The 13932-nt window shown below is 37.3% G+C and overlaps 2 long non-coding RNA genes across 2 annotated transcripts in view; one reads left to right on the top strand and one right to left on the bottom strand.

The window, feature by feature from the left end:
* LOC136102947 (uncharacterized) overlaps positions 1-13932 on the bottom strand; it is an 88433-nt gene that overhangs the window by 15555 nt on the left and 58946 nt on the right. The window lies entirely within an intron of this gene.
* Positions 1863-9438, top strand: LOC139828364 (uncharacterized). The gene is made up of 3 exons (XR_011739878.1): positions 1863-1947; positions 2067-2178; positions 6215-9438. It is a non-coding gene; the product is annotated as an uncharacterized lncRNA (long non-coding RNA).

The raw sequence follows: 13932 nt of genomic DNA, 5'->3' as shown, positions 1-13932 counted from the left end.
GAGGGAGTGTTGGGGAAAAAAAACACCCTTTTTTCCTTCCCTTTTCCTTTGAAATATTAGAATATAATGCTATCATTTGAGTAGAATAGACATGATTTGCTATGAAGGACAATGTATACTTTCATCTTTATTAGTAAAGCAATTTACTGTAATAAATGAGCAACTGTAGACTATGACCTAAAATAACAGAAGAAAACCTGGAGACATGCTTTAGCAATCTTGATATCTTTAATAGTCTTTGTAACCTAATTTTATCCTGTGTGAATAGGTACCCTTGCTTTGAAGTCTTAGGAAGCAAAGCCATTCTCAAATATGAATATAAAATGGGTAGAAGGCAGTCAGTCTTCATGAGACATTGTCATTGTTCACTTGTGCATTTTAGAAAATGCTACCCCATTGTAAACATATGTCCTGGCTACACCCATTGCAGTTCTAAACCTAAAGGTGCCTTGAAGTTCCGGTTTTATGCCTCTGAGCTGTGCACTGTGTAAATACAGTGAATATACAGAGTTTGGTCTCTGTACAAGCTCTGTACTTTATTTTGATTTCTTTTCACCCTTCAGTTTTACACGGAATAGAAGCATAACGACCCACTCCACCCGAGCTGGGTATTTCCTGGTAATTAATTAATGGCAGTTGATGGATTTTAGATTTGCTGTTGGCACTCAATTCAATGATTTGTCAACTGTCAGGAAATACCCTCCCTGATTGTCCAACTTGCCAAATTACTAATTAACCATCTATTGCTGAAAAACAAACAACATTTTTATATTGTTATTAGTTTCATCCATTTCAATGAAATTGATCAATCTTGTACTGCCTAAAATCTGAACAATGAACAATTTGCATTGTATAGCAGTGGCCATTTTTATTGTTGAAAACAGGCTATAAAATAATAAACCAAAATAAAGCCAAAATACAAGTGAAGTAACAGCAGATAGGCAACTCTGCCTACAAACTCTGCCCTTGTTAAATCAATATAACTGTCGGGTATGGCGATATAGAATATACTATAAATGCTGCTTATATTCAGCCTCTCATGACAATTTTGTAACTGAGTACAAATGCTGGAAAGCCAAAAATGTATCTGAAACATTAAGTTATTTGACCTGAGTTGCTAAATAGGAAGAAAGATGTAAAGGAAAGAGGAGAGGAGGAAGAAAGGGGGGAGGACCAGACAGAAAGAGTGGGGGAAAGTGTTGAAACAAGTCTCATTTTGAGGAACTAAATTAAAAAAAAAAACAGTTAAAATAAATAAAAGCAAAGTATTGCCATTCACCTTCCACCTCACAATCCAGAGCTCAAATGGCACAGCCAGGATATCTGGGAATTAGGATCAACACCTCTCTGTGCATGAGTCAGAACAACTATTTCAATGCAATGGTCCTCTTGATTCTCTGGTCTGCTATAGGAGTTTTGTATACTCTGCACTACCCATAAAAAAGCACTCCCTCCTGCAGAAATTATTCTATTCTAGATAAAACACTAAAGCATTAATTACACCAAAGAATGAAAGCATGAGTTCTAATGCAGCCCCAACCCTCACATCAACTGCTTATTTACAACATTTCAGACAGAAGGAAATGCTCCTGCCTGGTTGGCTTTGAATAGCCTCTGTTTTCATTAGAGCTGGCTGAAAAATGGCATTTACAAAGATATAAAAGTTGAAGAAAACATTAAGATTTGACCAGAATCAAATTCACCTCTTTTGTTGCATATTAAAATAAATTGTTTTCATATTGACTGTTAAGAAGTCAGTCTGTGTATGAGCTGAATAAATAAATCATATTCATACAGCCCACTCACTGAAAGGAAATTACTCTCAGGTTCTGCTGTTGTCAGTGTCCAGCCCACTCTTCTTAGGCTGCATATTTATGTCTACTCCAGAGATCAAACATAGTTTTAATTCTTAAAAGGAGCTACACCGGAGATATGCTCAGGGATTGGGTAAGAAAACACCCTAAACTTCTTTGGACTTTCTTATTACCTTTCAGTATGTTTCACAACTGTGGGACTTTTGGAAACATTTATCATGAAAACTGTTGCTGCCCATTATTACCTTACAGCGTCAGAGGCAGCCAGAACAAGAACAATGGGGCTCTTTCCAGGAATCACGAGGAAGGCTTTGTTTGGATTATCCCTTGGTACACCGATTACCATTGCACAGCATCATAAGCGGTAGGTAATTACTCATTTTTTAGCCTCTTTCACAATGTCATTACAAGGACTGCAGCTTTCATATCCTCAAAACAGATCCTGTCTCTTGCTTTGTCATAAACTTGACTCACACCAAATTATACGTTTTAAGAGAAGTTAGAGGTACATTTTTTTCATATAGTTCTTGCAAAACTGAAAAACAATAAGATTAATCAAAAATAACTTACGTCCCTTAGCTACCTTGTACTTCGAAAAGTGAGGTCTCCTGCTAGAAAAATTACATGTTTTCATTAGATTGATGTAATTAGTTATTAAAAAATACTTCCTAAGCACAAATTGTGTTCTTTACATGCTTAATTAGTAGGAGCCTGCATCGGTGCCTAAGGGAGTCAGTGGAAAAATCTTCAACTGACGGCAGATAACGAACCAAATTTGTTGTTGTTAGTAAGGTTTCACAGGCTTTTCAAGTTGCAAGAGAAGCCATGAAGGGTTGACAGAACATATGATTCCATTTCTTTTAAATAATTTTCTTTTCAACTTTTCAGAGAGAATTTCAGAAGATATTGACAAGGGACTTGCTGTGTTTCAGCAGAAACAGAAATACAAACTTCCCCTAACTTCAGTAATAGTATATTTCTATTAACCCTAAGTTATCTTCAAAATTCTTTCTGTAATTTTATATTTGTGCTTTAGCTATAAAACAAAACATTGGTTTGCCGCTGCCATAACAAAACCTCTGAGTCAGTGGAATTGAACTTTTGGGGCCAGCAGGTACTTAACACACAGACTGTAATAAGAGCCAATATTATTTTAAGAAACAAAGTTGATATGTATGACATACTAATATTTAACAATTTGGCAGTGCAAAGGCTGATGGGTATAAATGTTAGGCCTGACTGCAGTTGTTTATCCTGTTAAATGAATCCTCTGAGAAACTGAAAAGCCGATTTTCACTCCAAAGCAATTGACCCCAGAAAAATGCCTCTCTCAGCACTAGTTATAACTGTCAAAGCCTGCAGTCATCTACTTTTTTAAGAAAAAGAATAAACATGTCCTTCTAGAAAAGTATTACCTTTGCAACCACCACATAAAAGTAAAGCTAGAATTAACAGAAGCAATATTTTAAATTCTGCTGGAGCTCTACACGTTTCTAAATGAAAGTTCTGACTTCGAAATATACTTCAATTCATTTCAGAGGGAAAAAAAAAACCAACTAACAACCTTGGTTTAGGAACACTGAGCGACAAGGTTTTCTTCAAAGGAATTTTACTATTAGGTGCTCTACAATTCAGGTTATTATGATTCAAAGTACTGTTGCCATCAGAAAGTGAAGCCACACAAGAAAACAAACGTCTCTATTCCTGTTATCTTGTGACCACTGTCCTTCTGCTTCAATCCTAAAACCATTTTGATTTACAGCAGCAGTCAATGGCTCTGAAGAACTGAAATTGCAGATAGGGCTGCTGAAAGATCCCAGGCGCTTTCCTTCTGCAGCTGAGCTAGCCAAGCAGGAGGAGATATGGAAAGGAAGGGCCACTGGTGGAGCACAAAGAAGTCTGATTTGCTTCTGAGGCACGGATACCAAATAAAGAGGACATTTAGCTCCAAGAATCCTTCCATTTTTATCAGGGTTGCATCTGCCTATGCATCTAGTACGAGCTTTTATAATAAAATATATCAACATCAGAATTGATGGATCTAAATATCTATGGCAAGGTAACTGATATCCAAATGTAGACATCTGGATGAATTCAGATTTTCCGTTTTCTAATTTTCTTATGTCTCTTCCACCTTCATGGAGAGCTGTAAGAACCCAACGCATCCAAGCACTAGACCCTTAAAGGTTATATCTCATAATTAAAAATTGTAACCTAAAAACAAGGCCCTCATAAGGCTTGTGTGGTCTACACACTGAAAGCTCATCCCTCAGCTCTCAGTCCCTTTCAAGGAGCACTAAGAGCATGTTGACAAAAGTGCACACAGACAATCCTGTACCCTCTCCACCCAGTTTCCCAGCTCGGAGAAAGCTCTGATGTGGCAGGCATGTGGCAGCCCTGCCTGGCTGCTAAGAGCAAGGTGCGGTAACTCAGGCTCGGTGCCACACACATTAGGTTACACAACTCCTGGCCAGAAGTGCCTCACATCCGGCCACCGCAGAACCCAGGGAGAACAGATCTATAACAATATGTTCTTGTACTCTTACACAGGTAGACATACTTAGTATTTTCTCAAAACATAGCGTACAACTCCCACATCATCCTTTTTTGGCTCTGGACTTGAGAGGAAGATGGTTTTAGATGGGAAGGAAGTTGTTCTAATGAGTAATAATCAATTTCCTCATGAATAAAGAATCACAAGACTTTTAAAACTACTTGAATATCAACTAAAGGTTTGCATACAGAACTTGTGAATAAAACATTAAACAAATCCAACTATCAAAAAAAAACCTATTCAAGGGTATCTAAATGTGGTAAAGCCCATCAAAATGTCTATAGGTATATTTTAGTTCCATTTATTGCCTATAGCATAAGTTCAACACATGATCTAATTTGTGGCTGCAATAGACAGATGTGAGCTCAAAACAACTACAGCTGCATGATTTTTAGAGAAGCAAAAACCACAAAAAGTCAGTAGAGAAACAAGCAGCAAAGCAGTAGGACTGAAAACCTGTGAAACAGGTATTTACACAATATTAGTTGATTATCCAGGTTTTTTTTTTATGAAACAGTCACAAGAATATCAAATATAAATTATTTGTAAATAAGAATCCTTCAACACCAGATTTCACAAAGTTGCTAGCAGGCTACAAAAACGGTCTATAGCACTGAGCCAAATATTATACAATTAAAAAGTAAAAGCACCACATACACACAAACTACTTTGCTGAAAAATATCCTCATGTTTCCATCCTTTTCAGAAGGTAACTTCAAAACACAGTGCCTGATCTTTTGGATTGGCCCGTAGGACTCCAAGGTCACAGAAACAAGCTGCAATTAAAAAGGGTGTAATGAGGAAAGGTCATGAAAAATGAATAGGAACATGACCCAGCACTACACAGCAATGAGGTACAAAAACAAGCGGGATGGGAAGGCGCCAGCCAGCGCACTTTCCTATCTAATCAGCTGTGTCTCCGATAAAGGAGGAAGTAAGTTAAGGGAGGGAGTCTTCAGCACTTAAAACAATCCCCAAGACTCCATTTCTGCACTAGTAATGTAGTGACTCTAGGATTCAGGCCAAGAGAATAACTAAAGGAAGTTTAGCAGTCACTAATTGTCAGCTTCATATTTGTTCATGGACAATAATGACCTGTTTGGACTAGGACAGCAGATACTGTTTTTCACAAGTAACTTAGCACTGTCAACACAATGGTACATATTTTGGTGTCCGAAGCCTCACAAAACACCCCCCAATACACATCTCTACCATGGGAAGGCTGCGAGGGTACATTGCAAACACCCAGTCCTGCGCTTTCACACTTCATTTCTCCTTAAACATGTCAATGACATTTCAAGCACACTGCTCTGATTCCTCACTTTTTGTAACAATAACACGATCGCTGCAGATGCTCTCTGGGAGAAATGTGACTGAATCTGAGTTCTGAAGAAGTAACGTTTCTTCAGAATTCTAAGATGCAACACAATGTGAAGAGATTTCAGATTTAAGTACCTTACGAGTTCTGATTGATGAACATACGTCGCAGTAGCTAAGAGGTTTATAACCAAGACCTGCTGTCCACCCCTATGAGGGTGCATGGGCAGCAGAGGTCTATGAGAAACAGCTCTTTATTTGCTGTAGTTTATGGATTAGTACTTAAGGCAAACTGATCAGTAACATTTTTGCAGGATTGACTACCATATAGTTTTACTTTTCTCATTCAAAAAAATGAACTCTGACAGGAAAAAAAAGCAAAACAAACAAACAAAAAATACCCACAACAGCAGCAGGTCTTGAAGAGACTAGGAAATGGAGAAATAATTTCTTACATCATAAGCTATTTCATCACCCCTCACTGTTCATAATTTGCATTTAATTTCTCTTTTAATTTTTCCTTTGTCAGGTACCAGATGTTGGGTTTTGCTACACTTTGCTCCATTATTTTAGAAAGTTTTTACCCTCCCGCTCTCCAGACAATGCATGAAGTTATTTGCATACTGTAACCCAGGATATTTACATTTGCCTTCACTGGGCTTTCAATAGCAGGCATAAATGATGTTCAAAGGACAGCAAAGGTCTTCATTCCTATTTATCTTGATCATTTCTTTTTCCAATTATAATGTAAACAGCACAATCCAGATAAACCTGCCTACGTGCAACTCAGAAGCAGTGCTTATAAAGCACTTTCATTTAAAAAGATAGCACTGAATGACAGAACAACTTTGGGTATTTCAAGGACTGAATCTCTGTATAAGGACTGTTTCTCTGTATAAGACTAGTTTTAATATTTTCTCTTTGAATATTTCTTATAAACCTGAAAACATATGAGTTAATTGCATGCTTTGTTGTGTGTTAGTTGTTGAACCAGCTGTGTGCTTTGTGGAAAGAAATCAGCGAGTAAGCTGTTTTGTTTCTTGTATGGAGAAGCAAAGTTTTCTATTGCTATAGAAATTAAACTGAGGATTAAATAAAATGGCACAGAAACTTGAGCTGGGAAACTAAGACAGAAGAGGAGTGAAAAAGTCTGTTCCATCTGCGTCTTCAACCTTCTCTGCTAAGGTCCTGTGGAAATGACATGGCTAGATCTGAAAAGCATCAATATCCAAGAGACATCTGTCCCTCACAGTGATACTACCATGCCACAGTTGTCTGAATTCAACACCTTCAGGAAACTTTACCTGAATTGTTGCAGTTTGTTCTGCATCCCATCTGAAGATGGAGAATCATCAAATGCAATAGGCAGCAAGAAGCTCTTCTAGCTCTGTGGACCTCCAGGATCTCTACCACAAGAAACTAAAGGTGACCACCAAAGGAGAATGGAGCTTGCAAAGAAACACAAATTCAGCCCAAACAGCCCTATTCCTGTAAGGATTTTGCATGCAGGCTCTTCTTTGTTTGTTTGGGGTTTTTTTGAAAATTAATTCGTTAATATGTTTCAGCGCTTTGCTGCATTTATTTTGAACAGCACTTCAGAGCAGAACTGCAATATATTTCAAATGATTGTTTTGGCTTTCACAGAATCACAGAATGTCAGGGATTGGAAGGGACTTCAAAAGATCATCCAGTCCAATCCCACTGCCGGAGCAGGAACACCCAGATGAGGTTACACAGGAAGGTGTCCAGGTGGGTTTTAAATGTCTCCAGAGTAGGAGACTCCACAACCCCCCTGGGCAGCCTGTTCCAGTGTCTGTCACCCTCACTGAGAAGAAGTTTCTTCTCAAATTTAAGTGGAACCTCTTGTGTTCCAGTTTGAACCCATTACCGCTTGTCTTACCACTGGTTGTCACAGAGTAGAGCCTGGCTCCGCCCTCATGACACTCACCCTTTATATATTTATAAACATTAATAAGGTCACCCCTCAGTCTCCTCCAAGCTAAAGAGACCCAGCTCCCTCAGCCTTTCCTCATAAGGGAGATGCTCCACTCCATCATCTTTGCTGCCCTGTGCTGGACTCTCTCCAGCAGTTCCCTGTCCTTCTCGTCCTTTTTTCCACATGTGCCTTATGTGTAATTCCAAAAGGAAACTTTTTTTCTCAGCAAGAGTTCATCTGCTCCAGGGATTTACTTCTCTATCCAAGTAACAGCCCACCATATGTAACATCACAATTAATTACTACAGAAGTTATTCTGTTTTGACAAATATGATATAATGAAGGGAATACATAGTTCTCTAGAGCTAGTTACTTCTTTATAAACAGACACTACTTGCATTCAATCAAATATAATAAAGAGAGGATTAAACCAGAATACCTAATTTTGATTTCACATCTAACAACATACCTGCTTAGTATTTGTTATTTTACATCTGACTTGTGTCCTTCAGAGATGATAGGCACAGAGAAATCATCCAAACTTCAAATGATGTGGATGACATGGATTTTCAAAGTTTCTAAAAATTTGCAACAGGTTTTTATGCCTTTGGGTTGCTAAATACTGAAAATACACATTGACAATGTCTAGCACACAAGGAATTGGCCTATTTCAGAAATTAAAGGTTTACCCACATACAGCAAATTCAACTGAAATATTAGGGAGACACAGCTTTTAAATCCAACCCCCACATCAGATTTTTTTAAAGTTTCAATAATAACAACAACTTGAATAAGGATGTTTTTACTTTTTTCTCCTTTTTTCATCCTTATAATTCTCATAGATTAAATCAGAGTTAAGTTCTGAACAGCAACAGGCAAATACTGAGTACACTTGTTTAAAGAAAAAGTTAAATACTCATCAAAAGCTTTCCTAAATACACACAGACCCAAGTTTAAAGTTTCAGGCTGGATGAGCAAAACTTCTCTTTTCAAATATCCACAGTTTCATGTTATTGATCAAGATGGAAACAATCAATTATTCTATTAAGACCCTTCTTAGGGCATTACACAGAGTGTGATATATGTGATCATAAAAATACAGTACTAAGGGGCAAATCCTGACAGGATGTTCTTGAACCATCATAATGGAAAGTTCATTCAGGCTTCTCAGTCCTGAGGGTCTGGACTCTCCCTTCTTCCTGCCCACTGGTCCTTTAAACACACCCTTTTATGTTTATCATCTACAACTATGTATTGTAGACTGGCATTATATACAACTGTGTAATGGGCCTTGTTGGCCATTACAATTAAGCAATAGTAAGAAAAGTCCAGAGTGCTTATATACCAGACTTCTGTATTTTGCACTGTTAGGATGGCACAAACAACTGGAAAATCCTAACTTGGCCTTGCACATTTATCACCACAAAATACAACACATATCAAAAGATATTTTTCATTATATCATGACCCACAAAAACAATAGTCCATATGTCTCCGCAGATAGGAGACATTTGCATTTTATCATCTCCCCTTTTGGTGTGACTGATTTATTTTACAGGTGCCTTTTTGCAATTTACTTACATTGAAAAAAACCCTGCACAACAACAGACAACCAGAAACAAAGAACAAACAAAAAACCTTCTCAGTTACTGGCTTGTGTATTTGCAAATGTGGGGCTTTGCAAACCTGATCTCATAGTGGCATAATTACTATAATATTGGTTACATGACTCATTTAGTGATTACACACTAACTGCTAACTGGCCACTCCTTGTCACTCACCATTTGCCAATACAGTGTTTATCTAAAGCAGAATGTACTGACCAAAAAGCACATGCTGTTAAAAATGCACTTAAATTAAATTACAAAGTTGCTTTTTTTTTCATTTTTTCATGTCCCTGTGTAATTTTTGTATACGTAACACAAACACTGAAGTTGTGCATCCTTTAAACTGTAAAATCAAAACAGTATTTGGCTTACTTTAAATTCTTGCCATTTATATTTATTAGCCAGATTTTAGAGCAAACCATAAAAAAGACTTCTAGTGTCTTCAGATTTGCATTGACTTTAGAGCAAGAATATGTTCCTAAGCCTACCCCTGCAGTTATCACAAAACTGACCACAAAGCCTGAGTTGCTCCCTAGAACTGACATAAAACTACAACCTTGCGCTTGTACTACTGAAGGAGAAGGGAGCATTGAGAGGAGAAATAGACAGAGATTGCCATGGCCTTTATCCAATCTTACCACCCTTGCTGTGCCAGATTGCTGTCTACCACATGACCAGTCCCCACAAGGAGGTGACACGGGTTTTCTTCACTGCTACCATTTTTTCCACAAGGTTGTAGCAACAACAACTGTGCGTTAGCAATTCAGTACTCTGCCCAGCATCACTCCCTGCAACAACACTGAGATTGCTCAATCTTTTCTTGAATAACACGACACAAAGAAGTCCCAGGCCAAGTCCCTCTCTTGGGGCAATTGAGAACCCTCCTTCTGTGGAGGCCACACCACCCACTCCACAGCATTCACACATCACCCAGATCCTGATGCTTTGCAAAAGAACTGATTCATGGAAGGAGCACAGGGCAGGCATTTCAGAGGCTTTCTAAAAATGGTGATAATTATTTATCTTCTTTTAAGGTATTAATAAAGAGGTGATTCTTTCCCAATTATAGAACACTGGCTTATCGAAAGCCTTTGGAACTTATCTTAATTTCTATTTCAGACCCTGAAAATTCAGCTAGTACATGCAATTTATGAAATTAATCACTGCAATTTCAAATGAATAATCCAGTGCTCAAAATCCACGTGCTGCCATAAGATACTAAGCAAGCCAGTACAAGCCTATTCTCATGATGTTTACAGTACATCTATGCAATCTCAAGTTACTTGGAAAGTTCAGATAAAGACACAAAGTTCAAATAAACAGCAAAGTTAGGTGCTTTTTGGAAATGAAATTCAACTTCCTTTAACTAATAAACCAAGGCCAAGTAGGAGAGAGAAGAAAAAATTTAAAATGCTAGAAGTATTCTTCAAACAATAACTAAATACTGAACTTTTTAATCATTTATGTAAATGGGGCAAATGGCTGCTTGCAAGACCATTAACTGCTAGCCACATACAGATGACATACACACAATTTGATCTGGACAATAGTGTACAACTGCAAAACTAACATGACTTTGCTACAAATATTTGCTGACAGGTAAGGAATTTCCATTTTTTGTCAAAAGACAAATAGATAGTAGACCAACTTCCAATCTTTTGTTTAGGTTTAGTTTCTCCTACTCAACCAATGTGAGGGTGGTCAAACACTGGAACAGGTTGCCCAGAGAGGCTGTGGGGTCTCCGTCCTTGGGCAGATGGCCCTGGACAACCTGCTCTACTTGCTGCTGCTCTGAGTAGGGGCATTTAGCTAGACAATCTCTACAGGTCCATTGGAACCTCAACCACTCTGTAATTCTAAAATAAGAGCTCTTTGAAACCCAGCCTGGGGACAATAGAGACTCGTATGTTTTGATGAATTCTAAAGTTGATGTCAAAGAAATGACCTTTTTCTTTTTTCTTTTTTTTCCCCCCATTTCAATTTGGTTCTTCTAGAACTGGAACTTCTAGGGACAACTAAACCTACCTTTATGAGACCAACGTCTATATCTGAGATGCATACCGTGATAATGTTCTAATATTCACTTATGACCTTAAAATGAGCCTGAGTTGTATTACAGCATGTTTGTAAACGAAAAAAAAAAAAAAAAGGCAAAAAAAAGCTGGATGTTGGGGAAGTGCTTCCTCTTGCATTTCCATTTTTAGCACTAAGCTTGACATGACCTTTAATTTCCCATGATATAATCAGGCAAAAATATGCACATTTACTGATGAGATTTTACTGATTACCGGGGAGGAGTGATCCTGTACCTTTGTACTCTGGTTATACTCTTAAAGTTGTTGACATGCAGTTTTTTTTAAATCCTCAAAACTGATGCATTCCTCACTTAAAAATACTCCATACTTAACAATACTCCTCATTTTTATATATTCAATCTAGATTATACCGAGGATGTTAAGATTCATTTTTGTAAAAAATGCATTACAAAAGAAGTATTAACCTACAGAAGACACTACATGACAGTGCGATAAATGGATAGAATGATTGTCCTTATGACAGAAATATTTCACCGCATGTGTAACCTCTGATATTTTTTTTCCTTTGATAGATGTCAAGCAGACAATGAAATCACCATTGTTCTCTGTAGTGAGGTTTTCCCATGCTGAAGGAGCAAACATACAATTGCAAATTAAGATTATTATTAAACAAAGTAAGAACAAAAGAAACATTTCCACGTGATACAGTATGTAGAGCAAAATGATTGCCTATACAGTTTTTACTGGCAAAATTCTGGGGCTGTTCAAAGAATATTTTTCATTTCACCATTTCAGCCTATAGCTGATCTTAAACCTTATTCTTAGCCCACCTATAGGCACTTCCCAGCTTTTTATGTATATAACATATACAAGGTAAGTACTTAAAGGCTGAAAAATGTAAACAAACTACTGATTCTTCGCCATTGCAAAGTCAGCCACACATGACTTAGCTTTAAGAGTCATTGACTTTTGATCCAATCCATAAAGATTTTTTAAAAGTTAAAGGAAAGTTCTATTGACCAGCCCTGTTCACCACTAGGCAAAGGTCACTGTAGCAAAGAACCGTTAATCATCCAAAAGTCAAAAGCAATTCCAAGTACTTAGAGTAGCAAGAATCATTTAGGGATTCTCTCAAAATATTTTTAAACTCAAGTGTTTGGACCGCAAGCAGCTCATGGATCAGTGATTCAAATCTCGGTTTAGTAGCTGATAGTCTATTTCTTCAACGTGATGCTAACCTTATATCCTTACAGAAAACGTCCTATGGTTTTCTCCCTCTGTTTTTGTGTGTTCAACTTCAGGTATCTGTAGGGATTCAAATCTGTAATTGTTTAAGTTATTTAAAACACTTAAAATAGAAATCTAATACATAAAACCAAGCACAAATTTTCACTATGAAGCACTTTTTGAAGTTACTTCTTCAGATATTCTTATTACTCAGTAAGCCATTTTGCCAAATAAGCACAACCTGAGGTACAGAACCTATTGGTCTTACAGTCTATTACAAAGGAAATGAGACAGGAAATAAAAATACTCCATTAATGGACGCTGTCTGTCTGCAGGAAGCTTATTCGTGTACATCAAGAACAAAACATTTCTGATTCTATCAAAAATAGGATGCTGGAAAAATACAATGTAATATTTTGGACATATCTCCAGAGACATTCACTTTCATTTGGACAACTTATATGAAAGTAGAAAGCGGAAGGGTTGAGATTATTTATAAAACTGCCTGATCCTGTTTCTGAGACAGAAGTTGTCACACAGGTTTGAAGAATCACACATGCTTCACCTAACTAAGGCTGCTTAAAACTTACATGTGCTTCCTAACAGGCAATGGACTTGATAGAAAGTAATTCATTCTACTATGATGAATCACAATGAATTCTGACATTAATGTGAGAATCCAGCTCCGTGAGCCACATAAGTGAATACCTTGACCACAGGAGCACCTGAATCTGAAGATTTTACTGCAGTTCAGGATCAGAAGTTATTCAAAGACCAGTTCTGGAGGGAACAGTGTAAGATTTAAGCAGTAGCGTAAGTGACAATGACTTCACTTGCAACAACAACAACAAAATAATAAAACATTACCAACAAAGCATAGAGACATTAGATTATGCTAGGTCTGCACAATTAAAAGATGCAGAGAAATCTGGCCAAAAGAAATGTTTTCTCTCTCTGCTCTGCCCAATCTTGGTCCAACTGACCATTTTCAATTGATTGTTTCATTTTGAAATGTAGGTATTTCACATTCTTAAACATCTATGTATTTCTACTTTGAGTTTCTTTTCTACAGGCATTGGATACATCGTACAATTCATTCCTTCACTGACTGACCACTTTCCCTAATATACTAGAAGAAAAAGGGAAAGAGATAGGACAAGTGCATTTGGAAACTGAATTATCGAGAAATCAGCAAAAAGTGTTTCTACTTCAAGGAACACAGAAGGGTAACAAAGTAAAACCTTAGACTGCCAGGGCTTCATTTTCTTTGCAGTTAATGGATGAAAAGAAACAAACTCTCTGTTAATTTTTATTTCACAATTCTTGTCAGGTTTCAACAATTGGTATCAAACACAGGAACTCACTCCATCTGGTTATATATATCCCTATAATCCCTCCTCTCCAAGTATCCTCATTTGCCTCATTATCCTAATTTTGTATA

The sequence above is a fragment of the Patagioenas fasciata genome, chromosome 7, assembly GCF_037038585.1.
Source record: "Patagioenas fasciata isolate bPatFas1 chromosome 7, bPatFas1.hap1, whole genome shotgun sequence".
NCBI lineage: Eukaryota > Metazoa > Chordata > Aves > Columbiformes > Columbidae > Patagioenas > Patagioenas fasciata.
The sequence above is the reverse complement of the archived record's forward strand: the minus strand, read 5'-3'. Positions and strand labels throughout refer to the sequence as shown.